Here is a 21,000-nt window from a genome sequence, read left to right as displayed (position 1 = left end):
ACTCCGAGTCTATTACTACTACTACTACTACTACTACAGACACTGCCGTCTGGTACTACTTACTCATAAAGAATTACTATTAATTATCTTAATATCTTTTTACGGTTAATATATTTTTCAACCGTTGTAATGTAATACCTTCAAACGCTATTTTTTTTTTAAAAAAAAAGAAAGATCTCGAACGTTTAACGCACGGCTACTATATTATTGTTTATGATTGCTTGATGGGTACTGGTAGTACGAGTGAGGACGAAGGAGGTGTTGCTGTTGTCGGTGCAGTGCTTACAACCACACACCATCTGTGCTTTTGCAACAATAAGGGCCTTATTTTTACGAAGGAAACCATTTTGTAGTCATTGAAAACAACAATTGTTTAATTCACCTGGTAAGTGTTGCTTCTTTTTTTTTTTTTTTTATTATTATTCATTATCCTCTAATGTATTTTTATGTCCCTTTGAATCTGTGTGTGTATGTATATATATATATATATATATATATATATATATATATATATATATATCGTCTGCATTTCATCGTTTAAAATTTTTTTCGATGCACTAGTATAGTTTAGCATCCCCAATCAAATTAATTGTTTTCATTTTAGAAGAGTTCCGTCTGTTAACAAATTCCCCTCCCCATGTTAAGAATGGATTTCTAAATTCGCCAGAGGAGGGATGTTAAACTGGGGTGAGGTTGGGGGGTGTTTATTCCGACAACTGTTCTTAACATGGGGGGGGGGTATTCCGAAAGCCGTTCTTAACATGGGAAGGTTGGGGTGTTTATTCCAAAAGTCCTTAATATGGGAAGGTTGGGGTAGGGGTGCTATTCCGAAAGCCGTTTTTAACATTTTTAATGGACTTATTTGTTTATCGCGCGTGCATACAAACATGGCGGTCATTGAATTAAAGTGCATAATGCAGATTGCAGGTCTTTATATCTCGAAAACTACTTGTTTTTTAAATGAGATTTTCTGATTAAGGAGTGCCGAAAAGAAAATTGTGGAGGTGGACCTAATGTAAAAAAAATATCAAAAACAATTTTTGAAAAAAAAAAAAAATTTTATTGCTTTTATCGTCGGTCATCAGTTTTCATGCAATTCTATTAAATTGAACACCCACTTTGTGACCATAATCAAGAAAAATAGTAACTGTGAATATTCTCGTTTAAAAAGGGGGTTACAAAGGGAACTTTTTAAACTCCCCTCTCTCTGTCTTTTCTTTAATCAATTATTTCTTGCCTTTGGTAACAATTATTTGTTGTGAATTGAAAACAAATCAGAAAACAAATTTTATTTATATCAAGTTCAAAAATTGTTTTATTGAAATGTTTTTACTTATAACCAAAACAACGTGCTTTCTATTTATTTTTATGCAAATAAACTTTCTATTCAATTTTTTGTTTGAATTGAATATTTTGGGAATTTTTTTTCCGACGTTAAAATAAGACATTACTGTGATATTCGTTTCAACATATCCGAAAACCTGTAAAAGACGTCATTTTAAGTCTTTGGAAAGGATAGATATAGTTAAATCTAGAGGGGGGGGGTAAGAAAGGTCCCTTCATACCCCCCCCTCTTTTTTTTTTAGATGAGAATATTTAACCGGTCACATGAGAGTCGCTATCGTTTCTCGATTATGGTCACAAAATAGGTGTTCAATTTAGTAGAACGTTATAATTGAAAACTGATCACCGACAATAAAAGTCATAAAAATATTCTTTTCAAAATTGTTTTTTTAATCTGAAAGTTAAGTCTGTAATTGATGAGATTAACCGAAAAAAAAAAATGAAAATTATGGAATTTAGAGTGGGGTGGGGGTGAGGGTTAATCTCATAGACGTCCGTCCGCCTTTAATATGTGAGAATTTTCTTTCTATTCAACAGCTTAAATGCTTTCAAATTGATTTCAAATTTCGAAGGGTCACGAAGTAATTCATTCATTCCTTCATCTCCCTCCCTCCCCCATTGTTAACAAAATATTAAAATGGCTGACTTGTTTATGAATTGCATTGTGGTGGATTTAATTCCGTACTTTTTTATATAGAATTTTCTAAATGTTTTTATTTCATTCTATTGCATTTTTTTTTTATTTCGATAAATATTCAATCAACAGTAAAAAATAAAATAATAATTGAAATCTCGTAATGGCGAGAGAAGAAACAAAATACACACAGTGTCGCACACGTAATGTTCATAATAATGTAAACAAAATAATCTTTCACAAGAAGACGACATTTATCTGAAAAATAAATTAAATGCCATTCTTAAAACGTGTTTGATACATCCAATTTGCATAATGAAAATTAAAAATAGCTCTATCATAAATAACTCCTATTAAAAAATTTTTTAGTGTTAATTATATTGTAGTATAAAAGAAACCCACATCGCAGTAGCAGTCGATGGCAACATCGCAAAATTACTTAAAAACAATCACAAACAAACAAACAAACAAACAAACAACCCTAATTAATATATCTCAAATCAATGTATCGACATTCACAAACAAATTTGCCAGCTTATTTATTTGCCACGGCTAAAATAATAAATGTTATTGTTGAGGCTTGAACTATTTTTCTAGTTTTGTGACTCTACGAATGATTTTTCTCTCAGTCAATTTGATATGTAAAGCTTATTTTTCTGAACTTTTTAAGAGAATGATTGATAAAATGGTCCAAATAATGCAAAATATTGTTATTGTATGACTGGGTAGCCAGAGAATTTCGGTACATTTGGAACAGGTCCCAAGTATTGGCAGATAATCCCGAATCGGTCTTGGAAATGACAGAAGAAGCACTAAGCAGTTTACGATTTAAAAGCCACGTTTATTTTTGTTTTTTATCAAGTTTTTTTTTTTTTTTTGGCATTTATATTGGTAAATAAAATTGCTTGTTCACTAATTATTCTAGCATAATTTTACAGTTTTATTTTTTTAATTCTTTATTTTAGTAAAGACTTCCTCCCAAAAATGTCTTTCAAATTTCATGTATCATGGCAATAAAAACAAATTTCACATTTGAATATATAATTAATCGATTATAAAAATGATGACTGGTGTTCTGTTATGAAATTTCGACATTAAAAAGTAACGTGTTTTCACCATCGCCCATTCACTTGATTTAAAGACTATATTTTGCTTCTACACGAAAAGATTCTAGAACATGCAACGGCCTAAAGTCTTATCTGTGCGTTATTTCTCAATATTGTATAAAGTATTCTCAAAGTTATGCTATGGAAACCTTCATAACTTAAAAACGATTTATCTGATCAGACTTTAATTTCGCTAGCATCAGATCCATGCATAAAATCTGGAAAAATCAAAAGTTGGAATTCCATTAAGATTTCGATTATGATCAAACTTTATCAAGTCAAAGTCATATAAGATGCAGGACTTCATTGTCTACAATATGGACCAAATAGCGAGTTTCTATGATGAATAGAAAGGAAGTTATTGGCGAAAGTGTAAATTTCACATTTTTCGTGACCCTTGCTCTTTAACTTAATACTAAGTTAATTTTATGATGCTTCTGGAGACCATAACTACCACAAATTGCAGTATTTGCTTCCTTTCCGTCATAGATGTGACACAACGTCAAAAGGTAAGAAGAGTCAAGCCAGCACTCCTAAAGGAGAACCACTCAGTCTTTTAAAAATTGCTTGGGCAGCTTCATCGACATTCCCTGCTCAGGGTGCTTCAGCAATAATATTACACCATTCAAAAGAGGGGAGACAAGGCCGGGGCGGGTGAACCTCCCAGGACTACTTGGAACAAATGCCTCAACTTGATGAATAAAAGATGATCAAAATGACCCCGTTTTTGCAGAACTTATTGAGATTGGAAGCTTGACTGGGATGTGTCTGCGATCATGGCCAAGTAATAAATATACGGCATGAAATGCTACTCTAATGTTTAAATGTAAATATATTTGTCTCTGGGTAAATCCATTCTTGGAATAATGAGATCAACTTACCCCATCAGATTTTTTTTTTTTTTTACATAGTTGGAGTCTCATAGCTGACAAGTCTTCAAATTTCTGTTGTTCCGAAAGCATACACACCTTACAACTTATCAAGATTGCTTTCATAATTCAACCAAAGTTATTTAGAATTTTGAAGATGTCCTGTCTATATGTCATTTCTATGCAAACAACATAATCTTTGACGATCTCCTAAACAAAACTGATGTATCAAAATTCATCAGTTTAAAATACTAACACTGAAAATAAAATTTTTCTATACTTCCCAACCAAAAGTGCTAACCCTACTTTCCTTAATATATTAATAATTAATTTAGGCTAAATTTAATTAAGTTAACACTGCTAGTCAATATTTGACACCAATATTTGTTGTAATAGTATTTCCAAGAACATGGCTGGTAACCAAGATTATAAAGTCAGAATGTATAAAATCAAAGGGTGCCCTCAATCTACATAGATCACCAGAAAACTTCAACACCACACCAACCCAATCAGATGATCAGTCTCTGATCCACCATTTTTTTTTTTTTTTTTTTTTAGCACATTTTCAGATACTGAACATTTATAACATTAAGACTCTGTGTAAGCTCTTCTGTCTCACTCCTGATTGGTGACTGCCAAATCCAATTTACATCCAAATGCCTAGAATTCTAAAATATCTGATTTCTTATTCTTAAAGTCTTCTGATACTGTTGATTGTTTGGCGCTAAATAAAAATCTGATTTTTAGCATTTTTACCAGTTCAATTCTGACTCCATCCAAAACCTCTGTCTCTGCTATCCTGGCTGATAACCAAATATTTGCAAATGCTTATTAGTCTTCCCAAACAAAATTAAAAAATAGTTATTTGTAATATTATATGTGCTTAATATAACATTATGCAATTGCTTTTGATAACAATCATTTTTATCTGCTCAGAAACGTATCTATTTTAATACCATCATCATCAAACATACTTTTTAAAGAATAGACATAATTAGTACATTTTACTTAATAAATAGAATACTTTTATTTCAAAATAAAAATATTGTTTTGCTGGGTAATAGACTTCAAAATAATTATGTCAGTGTTAAAAATACATGAGGTCCCTTCAATAAGTTTCAGATTTTTTTTTGTACAGGCATTTAAAATTACCTTAGACTCTTGAAAATTCAGTATGTTATTGCTATACATCTTATGAGATAACTCCAATTTTTATGATTTCAGGTTCAAACAGCTACAGTAGGAATTGGAATATACCATATTAAAGCCTGATTGTCACAGCTGATGAATTTCAAAAATGCTATCTGGACGTGAGGACACTTGAGGAGAACGATATGCAATAAAATTTGGTTTTAAACTTGGAAAAATGCCACAGAAACGTATAGAATGCTTCAGATTGTTTTTGGGCTATATTGAATGAATCGAACATCAGTTTTTGAGTGGCATAAGAGATTCAAGAAAGGCAGGGAGTCTGTGAGGGATGCTGAAATGTGTGGGAAGGGTAAGGAAGTCAGAACAGGAATCATAAGTTTCTGAGTGAATTGGCTCTGTCTGGCCTTCTTGGGTCTGAGAGAGCCGGCATGCTTCCACTGGGAACTCTGCCTCTTGGTCTCTGGGTCATAGCAGTGGATCTAGCTTTCATCGCAGGTCATCAGAGCATCAAGAACTGCAAGATCTGAATTGATTAGCATGATTATTTCCCTGCTGTCATAACAATGTCTTTCTTTCTGATCTTCTCTGAGCACCCTTGGGACAAACTTTGCACAAATTTTTAGTTCCTTATAAATAATTGTATGTACAATTTCCACATGACATCAAACTGTGCACTTATTGTCTATAGACACACGACGGTCCTTATCTCTAAAATTCTTTATTTGGCCAATCAATTATGATGTTCTAACTTTACTCTTCCCACACTGCTCATCATCCCTCACAGACTCCCTGGCTTCCTTAAATCTCTTATGCCTTTCAAAAGCTGATGCTCAATTCATGCAAGATGGCCCAAAAGCAGTCTGAAGCATTCCATACGTTCTGTGGCATTTTTTTCCAAATTTAAAACAGGATTTTATTGTATATCCTTCTTCTAAAATGTTCTCATGCCCAGATTTCATTCTTGAAATTCATCAGTTGTGACAATCAGGCTTTAGTAAAGTGTATTCCAATTCCTGCTGTAGCTGTTCATTTGAACCTGAAATCTTAAAATTGCTCAGTCATCTCATAAGATGTATAGCAATAACATACTGAATTTTCAAGAGTCTAAGGTAATTTTAAATGTCTGTACAAAAAAAATCTGGAAACTTATTTAAGGCACCTCGTGTTTGTAAATAAAATGAATTTGAACTTTTAAGTCCTTTGATGGAGAGATTATGTGATTGGTTGATTAGGAAGAATAAGCACTGAAATTGATGAGGATCAGACCATCTCAAGCATCAACTGCTCATTCCAAAAGCAGAAAATTATCTGAAACAGAATGGCAAAGGACCCAACCATGAATCTCGTTAAGATCATATACCAGGGGTGGCCAGATAATATTCATGAATTACCTGCTGAGATCTGATCATATTCGTCTTTCCATAATGAAATTGCCATCGAATCTGGAATCCTGTCCAAGGGAAAACAAGTGCTTATCCTGGACTCCATGCATCCTATACCAGCTCTGTCTAGCCCATCAAGGCATAGAGAAAACACTTCAAGAGAAAGTGTGTACTAGATAAATATCAAAAAAGATATTCAAAGAATATGCAGTCATGCACACTTTACCAGGAACACCAAGGTGTGCACAGGCAAAAACCATTGCATTCACACGAAATTTCATAGCCTTGGAAGTTTGTTGCATCAGACTTATTCAAGATTTTAACAATTCTTGCTCATTGTTAACAGGTACTCAAAGTATCCAATCATTGATGAAAATGGTAACACCTGTAATCAGCAAAGCAGTGGCAGATAAAATTAAATATATTTCGCTTTTTAGTCGTCCAGATGAAATCATGACGGACTGTGACCCACAGTACTCTGGAAAGGCTTTAAAGCTTCATTAATTTCTGGGGCATCAAGCACATCACAAGGTCATCTCGCTATACAAGAAGCAATGGCTTCATAGAGAAACATGTGACATATTAAATGGACAAAAAACAATGCAAAAAGGAGAGCAGTGCATTCAGCTTGCTCTGCTACAGGGTAGGGGCAACACCAATGGATATCAAACGACCATCACCAGCTGAAATACTTTTTGGAAGACCTATACCAACCACCAACTAATCAGAATCAGGAACATTGCGAACAGTTACATGAGAAACTAGCAAGCATGACAAGCCATCATGACCCTTATTGCGGAACCAGAAATCTACCACTATTATTCCCAGGTCAGTATGTACAGGTCCATAGCACCTTGGAACCATCGTCAGGAGTGACAAAGCACCTAGAAGCTTCATAGTCGCCAAATGGCAATATTAGATTGAAAAAAATTTCTTGCAGAATTTTTAATTTTGATTTCAAATGACTTATTTAAAAATAAGTTGTTTTTTTTTATAATACCTTTACTTTATATATTATTTTAAAGAGTGTTTTTCGCTCTGTCTAATTGTTTAAATTACAATCGTTTTAAAACAATTATGCCTTCTTTTCAGAACATTGAATACAAGATGGAAAAAAAAGCAAATTTGCACAATTTTCTTATTTCAATTCAAATTATGCTAAAAAGCTGCTGGAACATCTTGCAATATCAACAAAGCATTTGGCACAGGAACTACTGAATGCACAACACAATAGTGGTTTAAGAAATTTTGTGGCAGCAACAAGTCTTGAAGATGATGAGCATGGTGATTGGCCATCGGATGTTGAAAACAATCAATGAAGAGCCTTAGTCAAAGCCAATCCACACAACTGGTTGAAAGCTTACTTCTGAATTAGATGTAATATATACAATGATTTCCAACCACTTGACAGAGATTGGAAAGACAAAAAACTTGATAAATGGGTGCCTCACAAATTGAACCATAACCAAAATGAACACTTTTATGAAGTGTCATCTTCCCTTTTATCCAACAAAAACGACTTGTTTCTCAACCAGGTTGTGACTTGCAATGAAAAGTAGGTTCTTTATGACAACAGGTGATGCTCAGCTCGGTGGTTAAATACCAACAAAGCTCTACGAAACTTCCTGAAGCCAGAGTTGCACCAAAAGAAGGTCCTGCTGACTGGTGGTCTGCAACTGGTCTCATCCATTAGTTTTTTAATGCAGGCGAAACTATTATGTCAGAAAAGTACTGTCAACAAATGGATGAAATGCATCAAAAACTTCAACAACAACCAGCATTGGTCAACAGAAAAGGTCCAATTCTTCTCCACGACAATGTCCGACTGCACATTGCTAAACTGAGCCTGCAGAAGTTGAATGAATTAGGTTACGAAACTCTGCCTCATCTGCCATACTCTCTAAACCTCTCACCTACCGACTACCACTTTTTTAAGCATCTCGACAACTTTCTGTGTGAGAAATGCTTCAAAAACCTAAGCGATATCAGCTCCGCCAGAACACAAGATTTTTACATTACTAGCATAAATACTTATTTTGCATTGGCAAAAATGCATTGATTCTGATGATGATTATTTTGATCAATAAATTTTTGTTTGAGCTGAGATATGTTCATCTGAACTTTCTTGTCAACCTGATAGACTCCATTACAATCACACTAATTCCAGTAACAAAAAAGGTTCATTGATATCCCTGAACCTGACATCATACAGAACACGATAAGACCAAGGGAGATTGATGTTGGAGACAAAATCACCAAACTCAACATCACCAGAACTACACTAGACAAAAACAAATGTGACCCACTTCAAACTAAATCGGGTAGAACTATAAAGTCACCCTTGTGGTACAAAGATTAATCTTATCCCATAGATCATAGTATCGGCACATGCCAAAGGCAGAGCAGACAACAAATACTTGTAGAACTAAACAGGTGATGGGATGTTATAGTATACCGCAGATACTATTTGCCTCTGATTGCCTAAGACTGGATGTAACTCCTACCGGTCTAGTTCACTTTTGTAAATAAATTTGTTATCATGTTTGCTCTATCGTTCGTTTCTGATTTATTAACCAAATACCAATAACTATTACTGTATCATAACACCCAACAGGCAAGGTGTGTGTGCACAGCCAAATCACGACTCCACCTAGTGCATGATACTGCATGTACATTTACACAAAATAGGTCCCTCATTTCTCCCCGCACTTTAAGAACATGATGCCTAATTTATAATTTTCACTTTGCGAATAAATATCGGTGTCCTGTGTTTAGAGTAGGACAAATCCTTGACTGAAGTAATGTTTGTTCTATACAAAGTGGCCCTTAATGGGTGATTGGATATTTGTCCCATTCCAAACCAACCTTGTGTCTATGCTCTCGTGTACAGGCAGGTAAATAGACTTGCTAATGTGCAGAACAGTTGTGTTAAAGAAATGCCGTTAGTTTTAATGTGTGGAAAATATTTCTATCTGGGTTTGAAAGACAATTTCATTCTAATGCGTTTTATATCATTTTTTTTTTTTTTTTAATGAGTTCTCAATTAACTTTTCTGTACTTTTACTCAATTTGTTTGTTTTAAGATTTTCAAATGGTTTTATCATGTAAAATTCATAGTCATTGTTTTTTTTTTATAATACAAAAGACTGAGAATGATAACTCTATCAATAATTGGTTTCGACTAGGCTGAAATTCTTCATTGAATTATTGTCCATGGTGGTTTCTGTGTTAGAAACCATGGGTAAAGAGAGATGCGTTCATTTATAAAAATTCACATTTTGTGACCTTATATCCTTTAAAATGAAGTTCAGTTTTCCTACTTAGGATTGGAGGGGAGGTTCTGCAAGTTTTCTTTCTTTTTTCTTTTAGTTTTTTAAATTTCTAAAGCAACAAGGTGCCAAAGAAATAAAACGTGCCGACGCCACACCCTCTCATCCTTAGTTCTTCTTTGCCCCCAAAAGGTAAAGTTAAACAAAGGATCCCCAGCTCTCCACAAAGGGACACTATATTCAGACAATAATAAAAACTAGTGGGACCTGTAGAAATTCCACAGCGACATCTTTCATATGTAATATATTGCTGCTGGGCATTCTCTGGACGTTCAGCATGAATGGAGACGCCACAATATTAATGTAGCAACTTTGTTAAAACTAAAATATTTATCTAATAATCTGGTTAATATCGGAATATATCTGCTTTCCATTGTATGGACGCTGTGTGTGAAACCCCACACCATCTTTAGACAGAACAGATACTATCTTGGATCCTAGCCTGAAGACCAAGAAGGTACATTTTAGTTTTATGTACGTCCTAAAAGCGACATCATTTTTTAAAAATTAATTTTATTTTTCTACATTGCGGCTCCAATGATCAGGAGATCCTATCTATTAAAACAGAGGATAGAATAGGATAACGTACTAGTATAAAATTAAATTAGCATATCTATATATACTAATTTTATGTTTGTAGTATGTTATCACCTTCTCTCTTACTTTTTAATAAATTGAATCTCCTAAGTGAATAATTTATAATCTGGAAACCAGACAAGACAAGATACTCGCTACTCTACACTCGGCTCACCAAGTCTATGATTGCAAGGGCTGAAACATCCATATTTTGGCCAGAGATTACATCAGCCATCACAGCACACCATACAAACTGTCTGTAATGTAACCAGAATGCACCATCAAACCCGAGAGCTCCACCAGTCCCCCAAACAAGCCCGGAATATCCCTTTGTGCCTCTGTGTAGATTTCTTCACCTATCATGGCCACCACTACCTAGTTGTGGTGGACCGCTATTCCAACTGGCCCATAATTGAGAGATCCTTAGATGGTGCCCAGGGACTTATCTTCCTGCCTAAGACAGGTCTTTGTAACCTATGGCATACCTGTGGAGTTAGCTGCCAACGATGGACCAGAGTTTACCGCTAACAGCACTAGGCAATTCTTCACAGATTTGGGTGTTCACCATAGGTTATCCTCGGTAGCATTCCTCCACAGCAATTGCAGAGTGGAAATTGACATCAAGACTATAAAATGGCTCCTTATGGACAACACAGGCCCCAATGGAACTGTCGATACAGATTCATTTCAATGTGCTATGTTGCAGTATAAAAATATGCTAGATCAAGACACCAAGCTGTCACCAGCCATGTGTATCTTCGGTTGTCCCATTCGCGACTTTATACCCATTATACCCGGAAATTATCAACCATATAACACGTGGCACAGCACTTGGCAAGCACATGAAGAAGCCCTATAAAACCAACACGTGTGCTGTGCTGAGAGGCTATTGGAACATACGCAAAGTCTCCCACCACTGGTTGTTGGTGATCATGTGCACATTCAAAACCAGGTCGGTCTTTATCCGCACAAATGGGATAAAACTGGAGTAGTAATCAGTCTGCTAATTCGGGCAATATGTAATAAGCATTAATGGATCTAGATGAGTGACACTTCTGAACAGAAAATTCTCGTGAAAGTATATTCTGGTACAACTCCCTCTTCCAAGGTTAACAATCACAAACGACCTTAGATTGTGCCATGCTGCCCCCACCAGGACACCAATAACCATTGCACATGATGATGCCATAACCTCACCCAAAGTCACGGAGCTGAAGATCCCTATTATTCCTGTATATCCTACCCAACCGATGCCCTCACCGGACAAGTCGCACATAGTGAGCCAGCAATGCCGGACATCACTCAACCAACTGTTGATAGCCATGTAATTCCGGATACCCCCATATCGCCAAGCCAACCTCAGAATATAGGGCCTTCCAGTCACCCCCCCCCATCCCCAGTGTATGCACACCAAGGAGATAAGGCCGTGCTAAAACTACACCAAAATGATCCAAGGACTACATCCTAATCATTGAAAACCCACAGTAATCCTGAGTCACCTCCCGACCAGGTCCACTCAGCATAATGTTTTCCCCTGTACTTGTACAGATTCCCGTCCCTCTTGCCTATTGTTGTCGTTTTGTCAGTCTTTGAGATTGTCCCACCTAACATTGACATCAACACATATGCAAAGACTTGGGGGGGGGGGAAATTGTGTAATTCTAACTGTTTTGTCTTTACCTCTTTCAGGTCTTGTTCATTTTCGGTAGACAATAAACAACTACACTCTTATCTAGAAACCGTGACACCTGTACATATGTACGTCAAAGGTACTACGGTATTAATATATAGATTACCTAAATCTAGAAGGATAGAAAAGATGAAGTTTGTTACTGTCAACTCTCTAGACGTGTGTCTAATTTTACCCTCTGGGGGAGGAAAAGTAAATAAGAAAATAACAAACGTATATGTTCTTGAAGCAGCATTGTATTACTTGGTTCACTATAAGTTTTCACACGACTCATTATCAGTGATCATTTACTGTCAGTAAAGTTTACTGACAACAAGTGTTATTTCCTGGAGTCTGAGTGACAAGTCTCCCCGAATTTCTAGTATTTGGCTGTTTACCATTGTTTTTTTTTTTTTTTTTTTTTTTTCCGCTGGTAACGGCTGTTGATTTTCTTAATTTTTTTTTTATTTTTTAATCTGGGTTTTGAGTCCAGTCGTTACTCTTCGTGTCGTTCCAGTGAATACATGGGTGGTGTGTGGTGCACTGGTGGTCTTCTCCCTCCTCAGACTTGACCCTTCACAACCATTTTGTGTGCCATGTGGTAATAATCGATGTTGTCGCCACCAACTTTTTCGATGCTCTTGGATTCGTGTAGTAGTAGTAGTTGTTGTAAATCTATTAATGGAGATTTAGTATCTGTTTGTCAGAAGCCAAACTATAGTATTTAAAATTTTTTTAAATGCGTAATTCGGTTTACTGTACTGTTTGGATACTATCTTTCAATGTCCAAAGGGGTATGTAGTAGGTTATGTTTGTTCTGTTATAATACCCCCCCCCCCGGCATTATTTTGGCTTCGGGGGTTGTAGAGTAGTATCTGTTCTTTTGTTATATCACTCTCACATACATTACCATTTTGAAGATTTGTCACGAGACTATCCTACCAAGCATTATCCCCCCCCCCACACACACCGTATAAAAAATACGTTCCCTTGGTTGCATTTTTTTTTCTAGTAAAAACAATAAATTTATTAGACAAGATCATGTGTGTGGTAACCTACCTACCTACGTAACTTAAATACACATTTAATTGTTTTTTCAGCTACTATTAATCGAATATTTATTGAAATAAAAAATAAAATAAGGTAGAACTAAAACCCATTAAAATAATGTAAACATGTTTATATTTGTAATTATTTAAGTCGACCACCTGGCAATATGTCGGTGCTTATTTAGAATAATATATCTCCACCCGGGCAATTACAAGTAGTAGTAGTAGTAGTAGTAATAATGTCTGCGATCTTCTCCCCCTTCCTCACTCCATGATGTCATAACAACAACCAGGCGCTTCTCGTCAAGCTTGTTCCTTAATTTAAGAACTGTTTTCACTACTTTGGATGGTAACGTACCTTCCCAGACCACCGGTATTATTTATTTCCTATATTTTTCTATTCATTTTAGACATCTTAAAATCCATTGATAGCTCGAATTTCTCTAATTTATCGTATTTGTCAAGATGGCCGTTGCTATCTAACTACACTCGTTCTTTATTTTTCCAAAACGAAGCAAATGTTCAAAATAACAGGTTGTTGTTGTTTCTATCAAACGAAACCTTTTCATATTTTTTTTTATAGTCCTTCTTTAATGACTGGATGTTAATTAAGCATGGGGATAATCTATGTAGCAACATAAAAATGCTCGTTTCTTATTGTGTTGATTAATTTTTCGTTTGCTTGTGAGAAAAAAAATATTTATCTTACAATTTTAAGAATTAAACGTATTTTATTTATCTAAATGTAATACGTTTTGAGGATTTGAATACGTTCGTTTTGTTCAGTTTTATAAATTGCTTGTTTAAATTTTCGTGATTCACTAATTCAAAAATAATGTGCTTTTAAGTATTGTCATCGGTTTTTATTCATTTATTTTTTTTTACTGCTTTTTAAATAGTTTAATAATTCGAACGGAACATGATGTTAGCAATATTGGGTCGCGTATGTTGTAGCGTCCCATTTTTTTTTTTTTTTTTTTCAAAAAACGTCACTCGATATGATTATTCGATTTATAGATTGAAATTAGATTGCAATTTAATGTTCTAACAAAGAAAAACTACCCATGAAGATTTAATATCGATACTATGTAGGGGAATGTTATTTTTCAAGTTTTAAATTTGAATATATCGCCCTTCTGTTACTCAACTTTTTTTTCCTTTTTTAATATTAAAGTTAGCTAAAACATTAAAGAAAATATGTCTTAAAAAAATAAAACGAGGTAAATTTTTACTTTGTTCTTTCAATGTAATTTTTAAATTATAAATCTAATATAAGGATGACGTCTTAAGAGAAAACTGTGGGACGCTGAAAACGTGCAATATTGCATATAGGAAAGCTTTTAGGACCCTTTTTTTTTTTTTTAATTCAAAACCTAATTCCTTTTATTCTATACTAAAAAATGTAGATTTTAGCGTTTTCTCTCTCTTTTCATTCAATGATACATGAAAAATGGACCATTTTAAATGGTCAACTAAATCACCATCCGTCACAGCTGGTTACGTTAAGCTAAGCATCTTTTTCATTTGATCTTTTAAAATTTAAGCCTATTTGTCTTCTTTTAAAAACTTTACCTTTTTTTTTTATTTTATTTTATTATGGTAATTTGACAGTTGACTTAATAATGGTCCTGGACATTTTTTGTTAAACATTTTGTTAAAGTATTGCAGATAAAGGTGCGTTTTTTTTAGATACGACAGGTGAGGTGAGGTGCGCATAGGCATTTGATTTTTTTTTTTTTTTAAAGTCTTAGAACACGTATGAACCATAATACTTGACTCTTACGGTAAATTTTAATTCAAGCTAGAAATTGCTTTCTATCCGTCAATTAAAATACTGTGAAATTATATTCGAATTGACCACGATCGTTAATAATAACAAACACCTGTCAATCAACCGCTAAAGAATTCAATCTCACCAGATTAATTGAAATAGCTAATCTTTTGGTATTTATAAAAAAATGAGAGTACTCATGCAGAGAGTGATCCGTGCCGAAATAATGTTATTATTTAAAAAGCCATTCTTAACATGGGGAGGGGAAAGTGTTTTGTACCTATTCTGTACCTTAACCTTACAATTGAATTAAAAAAAAACATATCCTAAAACTTTAATTAAACCTGGAAATACGATTTAAAAAATAGCGCGGATCACTCTCTGCATTAGCACCAAAATGATTATCCAGCGCAACGGAGTCACTCACGAGTGCCGACGGACATCCACTCCAGTCTGTTTCTGAAATAACTGAAGTAAGTTCACGATTTGTAATTTGTAGAAATAATGTAAAGTCACACATCAGTGAACATGAACATGCGAAAGGTTAGTTAAACAAACTTTTCAAATCCTAAAAGTCCTCAAATCTAAGTCTATTTTCAAATCGTAAACCGCTTCGACCATTTCCGGGAATGACTCTGGATTCTTAGTCGATACTTGGGACTACGTAAGTAATGAAATTCTCTAGATACAGTCGTTTCCAGTACTACTGATTTATTTATTTTTATACTGTTAATTCAGAAGGGAACTACTTTCATTTCTAACTTTAATTATTAAGTCGTATGATTCATGTTTTGTCCCCCTAAACCAAACTGTCGTATCATTAGAACCTTTACTTAAAAAAAAAAAGTTGGATTCATAATAATCAATAATCCGATTAAGGTAATTTTTCAATTCAAACATTAATGAGCGACCATTAAAAACCACTTCCGGTTGCATTATGTTAAATTATTTATTTGATGGTCAAACGTTTCTTTTTTCTTTTAAAACGCATTATTAAATGAAAAAGAAATCATTTTTTTTTTTTTTTTTTTTTAAATAATTCTGTTTTTCTTGTCGGATTATAACCAGTAATTTTTATTTTTGAAAATCAAGTGTAAAAATTTACCAGAAATTTTACAAAAATTTTATCTTTCCTTTGGCAACATTTGTTATACTATTTTTTGGGGGTTTTATTGCCTATATTACCAAAGGGGACATTTTTTCTGGTATTTTTTATTTTTTTTACCCACATTTATTAATTGTTTTAACAAATTATTGTGCAATCTTTACGATTGCCGTTTCCACTCCGCTTCCGGTTGCTCCTTCGTTTTTAATTGCCTTTTGACGGTATTTTGTTTAGTAAATTGGTCCTATTTTACAATGTCTCCCCACGGGACAAAGTTAGACACCAGGGTCGTTTTTTAACGTGGAGAAAAGGAACAAAAATAAAAATTGTCTCAGTCGTGAAGGATTTCTCCTCCACTGACAGAATAAGAAATTGAAGTGCAGTATCTGAAGAACAAATACTACACTTTGATCTTGTCCCGAAGGCCAAGTTACTTTTCTAGTAGAAGTAGAATAGTAGGGAAATTTCGAATGATATTGATTTTTTTTATGCCAAGTAGTAATTAAAATAACTCTAAAATAACATTTTTTTCTAGTAAAAAGAAAATGTCAAATGTATTTTTATATTTAATAGAAGATTGTTTTAGTTGATTTTTATTTCCCAAAAGCGTTTGAAATATTCAACAGCACATGGTAAATATTTTTATTTTGTTAAATTCGTTTATTGTGGAAGGTGTTAAGTGTGTTGAACATTAAACAAGAAACATCAAGTTTTTCGTATTTTTCGAATTATCAACAGTATTACAGGCATGATCAAATTTAAAGTCGGTCACTTTGTTGTTGGAAATAAAATGAAATTTATTGAATGAAATTAAAGCCTATTTAATCATCCGTATAGTTGTAAGTAGTTATTTCTTTGACTCGCGCCTATTTTATAAAGAAAAACATTCATTTTTAACAAAAAGTACTGTAAAATAAATGTGATTTCCTTTTTTATTTTTATTTACTGGGAGTGATTTTGCGTTTGTGCTTTGTTAGGAGTCACGTTTTACATGGCGTTTGTTTTCGTTCTCAATCGATAATGAGGAAAGTAAAAGGGTTTTTTTTTTTTTTTTTTTACACAACAAACATGCAATTATTAATAAAAAAAATATTTGTAAATTCACTAACGATAAACCGATGGAAACTTATTACACATAAAAAAAATGTTTCCAATGTTTTTTCTTTTAGAGTGATCAGTCTAGTAGTAGTAGTCGTCGATAAAATGAACGATTTTAATGATCGAAGTGTTTTAGGTTGAAATTCGTTTTTATTATTTGTAACTGGTTGATTAGAAGTCTTTGGTTCAGTTTCTAATCGCAGTTTTTTTAATTTCTTTTAATTTAGTTTTCAAGTTTTCAAGCTCTGTAATTATCGGTTGTGAGTATAAAGTAATAAGGTGCCAGATATGTTTTAACAATAAATAAGGTACCAGACCTTTTACCCAACAATTACGGAACTTAAAATGCTTACTTAATTTATTAACGCGAATACGTTACAAATGAGTTGGTAAACCTGAAACAAAAAAGTGTTTTTAAATTTCTTTTCACTGATCGTATGATCGGTTTTCACCAACGACCCCAACTCAGATAAAAGAAAAAAAAAATGTATTCGTTCGATGGCCATGATTTGGATCCCAAAGTAGTAGGAGTCTTGAGTCATGGCTAATGTAAATATTTACGGTGGACCTGTCAGTGCTTCTTTTTGCGTGCTAGACCACTCGATATTAAACTAACCGTGTGTCATACTTTGCTTTCATTAAATTGTACTCTTTATTAAACGGTATCAATTTGCTATGATTTTCGATTGGGGGGAGGAGGGGGTCATCATGTTTACAACATAAAATTATCAAAACGATCCTTGCCTTTTTTGCCAACCTTTTTTTTCTGTTTTCACAAAAACTATTTTTAACGACGTTTTGTTTGTTGCTGCTATTCAGAATCGAAAAGTATTAACAAACAACAAATATGGACACCCACCGATGGGTACACGCACACAGTGATGGGGCGGGCGATTGTGTCAACGTCCCTTGGTAGTAGTCACTTTTTTTCTTTTTTCTTTTTTTTTTTTTTTTGTCCATTTTAGTACAGACATGAGCAGTAACGGCTAACGATAATAGTGACCCATAAATTGTGCCAAGAAAGTAAAAAGAAGCACCCATTTTAGAATGAAAACAAAACAGCTTAAGAACTATAGTTTATTTACTACGCGTCTTTACTCGGTGTAAATGCCCGACGCTATCGATTGCAGTTGATTCAGTAAAATTGAATTTTCACCTAATGGCCGCTATTCCGAATTCAGAGTCCTTAGACTGTTTCTCTTATACCAATAGTTTGGAATAGCGGCCACTAGATGAAATAATTCAAAGTTATCGTTGTATTATTAATCGCAGCAACAGCAACACATTTCAAATACTAGCAGTTAATAAAAATAAAAAGTCCAGTGACAAACTTGCTCTTTATTCCACACTGGGTAAAATAGGTTTGTTTATGTTCGTTAAATGAAGTCTCAATCCAAATTTTTTCTTATTTTCATAAAAATTTGTATGATAGCCATTTTGGTGACCTGAAACTTCCAAAAGTTTGGTTTTTAATTAAATATCTATGTCCATGATTTAATTTTGTAAGTAAGCTATTTAATATTTGGGTGAGATAGCTTAAATAGAATTGCTACCTAAAAATTTTGGGTAGGGGCTAGGGATTTAGCTAAATGTTTAATTTCATAATTAAATTATTTTTAAATCGGATGTTTAAAAATTAATTTTTATTTGGGGTGGAGATAATTTATTTATTTTATTTTTTATTGTAATTCAAATTTGGGAATGGAAGTAGCTTCCAAAACTGTCAATATTTTAATGTTTGCTAACAATCGTAGAGCCAGTTTAAATGACTTTCATTGAGAGGTCACGATTAAGGTATTCTTGTTGTTAAATTACCAACAAAAGATTAAACTAGCATACACATTTGCCTCTGCGATTATGGGTGTGATTGTAGGAGGTGAGGACGACTTTGTTTATAACTTGCAATATGGAAGTAGATCATAACGCCAGAATCAGTGCTGGAAAATTTCTTATGAATACACATTCTAAGCATTTCACCACAAAGTAAAACAATATTTGTAGACAAAAATATTTCATATTAAACTCAAAACTATTTAAAAAAAAAAAAAAAAAAAAAAAAAAAAAAAAAAAAAAAAACAGTTAATTAATGAAATGTCTTTTTGATAATTCATATGCAAATTATGTAAGTTTGCGCTCTAGATCACATATTCTCAAGCAATATATCAAATGTTTGCTTCTGGTGTGAATTTGAAGTCTTTTAATGTCACTTAGTGCGAGTAAGTATTTATTTGCTTCCCCACAAAAGCAAATTATATACAAGGTTGTTTTTAATGTAGGAAGAAAAACCAGCTCCTCCAAAAAGGGGGGGGGGGCACTCTGGCAATGTCCAAATAAATAGCAATTGTCAGATATGAAGGGTTTCCCCCACATTGACCAAACCTAATTGACTTCAAAACGACCTGGCCCGGAAGGCCAGGCATTTGTGTTACCTATGCTAGCTGTGCGTTTCCTCACAGATAGTAGTCCCTATCAGGTGATTGGATCACACTATGACCAATCAGCTTCCATGGTGCATTAATTTCAACCACCCTTAAAGGATAACTTCAACACCTTGTTAGGTAACACGCAACAGTCATCAGAGAGATTCTCAAAACGTCAAAGTAAGACATCTTTTCTGCACAGTGGACAGTCGAACGAAACTATCTTCATTGAAGACATTACTTCGAAAAAGTTTTTGGCAGTTAAACATGTTCATTTCTTCACTCAGACTAACATTCTGAAACCTACACTCTACAATGTAGATAACTTAAATGAATACCTGCCGTTGTTGTTCATGAAAAGGTTTTATTTTATTTTCGTATGTTGACTGTTTTAGTTATTACAAAAAAATATATTGCCACAATGCCACATCTGGGCTGGTGCATTTACTGCATTCTCTTGGCCAGGGTCCAAAAGAGTCTCCAATTTAATAGGTCCCACGCTAGCATCCATTCCAACTCTTGTCCTATCGCCGCAATGTAGCATCCCTGTGCTTGTTTTACAGTACTTTAATTGAATCTGCTATGATGAACTCGTAGCACTTGTGACCCCTCGACATACATACTCTTAACTAACCTTACAAACAGTAAAATCCTACACCTTCACTGTAGAGGTCTCTAGATGCCTGAAGGACTTCTACTCTAATAGTTTCTTCCTACAGATTACTAGACTTTGGAATTCCCTCCCTGTTTCCTGATTCTCTAGTTGCATTTACCTGCCAAAGTTTTAAGTGTAATGTGAGCAGACATCTCTCTGCTCAACTCCCCACACAGCCTCTGTAGACGTGATCCCAATTAGTGGGCCCACTCATATCCAAATGTTTGGAGTGAAAAGGTGTAAAATATGTTATAGGAGTTGGTCTTAACAGTCAATGCTAAAATCAGCACTTACAGATATATACAAATAAGCAACATTTGTTTCACTGTATTATGACTGGAAGTGTTTCAAGCTGCTATCCAAAATTGACTGCTGGTCGATAGTTGGGATATTTTACCCATATGCTATAATGTTTGCTTTATACTGAGTGGCAACTTTTAACCCCCTTACTATAGAGTAGGGAGCAAATGTAGTCATTCACATTAGTAAAAAAATAAATAAATAATGGTTGCCACTTAGCATAAAGATATTGATGGACAATATGCAAGTCTTCTAGACCTTTTTCTGACAACTTGCCCGGAAGCGTGGTCATCCTTCGTTCTGTCTCCACTGGGATCCTCCGATCACTCTGTTGTTTTAGTTCAGATAAAAACAAAATGTAATAAATCCTCAGATGTACCTCTCCATAGTACAGTACATCAATACTCTATGGCTGACTAGGATAGCTTTCAAACATTTCTATTGGATAATACCTCTGCATTCCATGTTCAAAAAGAATGTGACTTCTATCCCAACCATCATCACTAGATCTAAAGTAATTTTGTCAGCATCTGACAAAGCC

The 21,000-nt window shown here is 34.1% G+C and overlaps 1 protein-coding gene across 8 annotated transcripts in view; it reads left to right on the top strand.

Moving 5' to 3' along the window:
* The window catches only part of LOC145286169 (rab GTPase-activating protein 1-like), a 261,723-nt gene continuing 240,723 nt past the window's right edge, over positions 1-21,000 (top strand). For 2 of the 8 annotated variants that reach the window (XM_080134953.1, XM_080134951.1), the window contains exon 1: positions 1-385. The gene's annotated coding sequence lies outside the window, so the exon portion shown is untranslated. Of the gene's footprint in view, positions 386-13,337; positions 13,484-21,000 lie in introns of those variants that run through there. The other 6 variants (XM_080134949.1, XM_080134947.1, XM_080134952.1 and 3 more) reach the window with 3 other exon arrangements.

Source organism: Euprymna scolopes, chromosome 10 (assembly GCF_053919585.1).
Source record: "Euprymna scolopes isolate OS-2025 chromosome 10, ASM5391958v1, whole genome shotgun sequence".
In the NCBI taxonomy this organism is placed as follows: Eukaryota; Metazoa; Mollusca; class Cephalopoda; order Sepiida; family Sepiolidae; genus Euprymna; species Euprymna scolopes.
The sequence above is the reverse complement of the archived record's forward strand: the minus strand, read 5'-3'. Positions and strand labels throughout refer to the sequence as shown.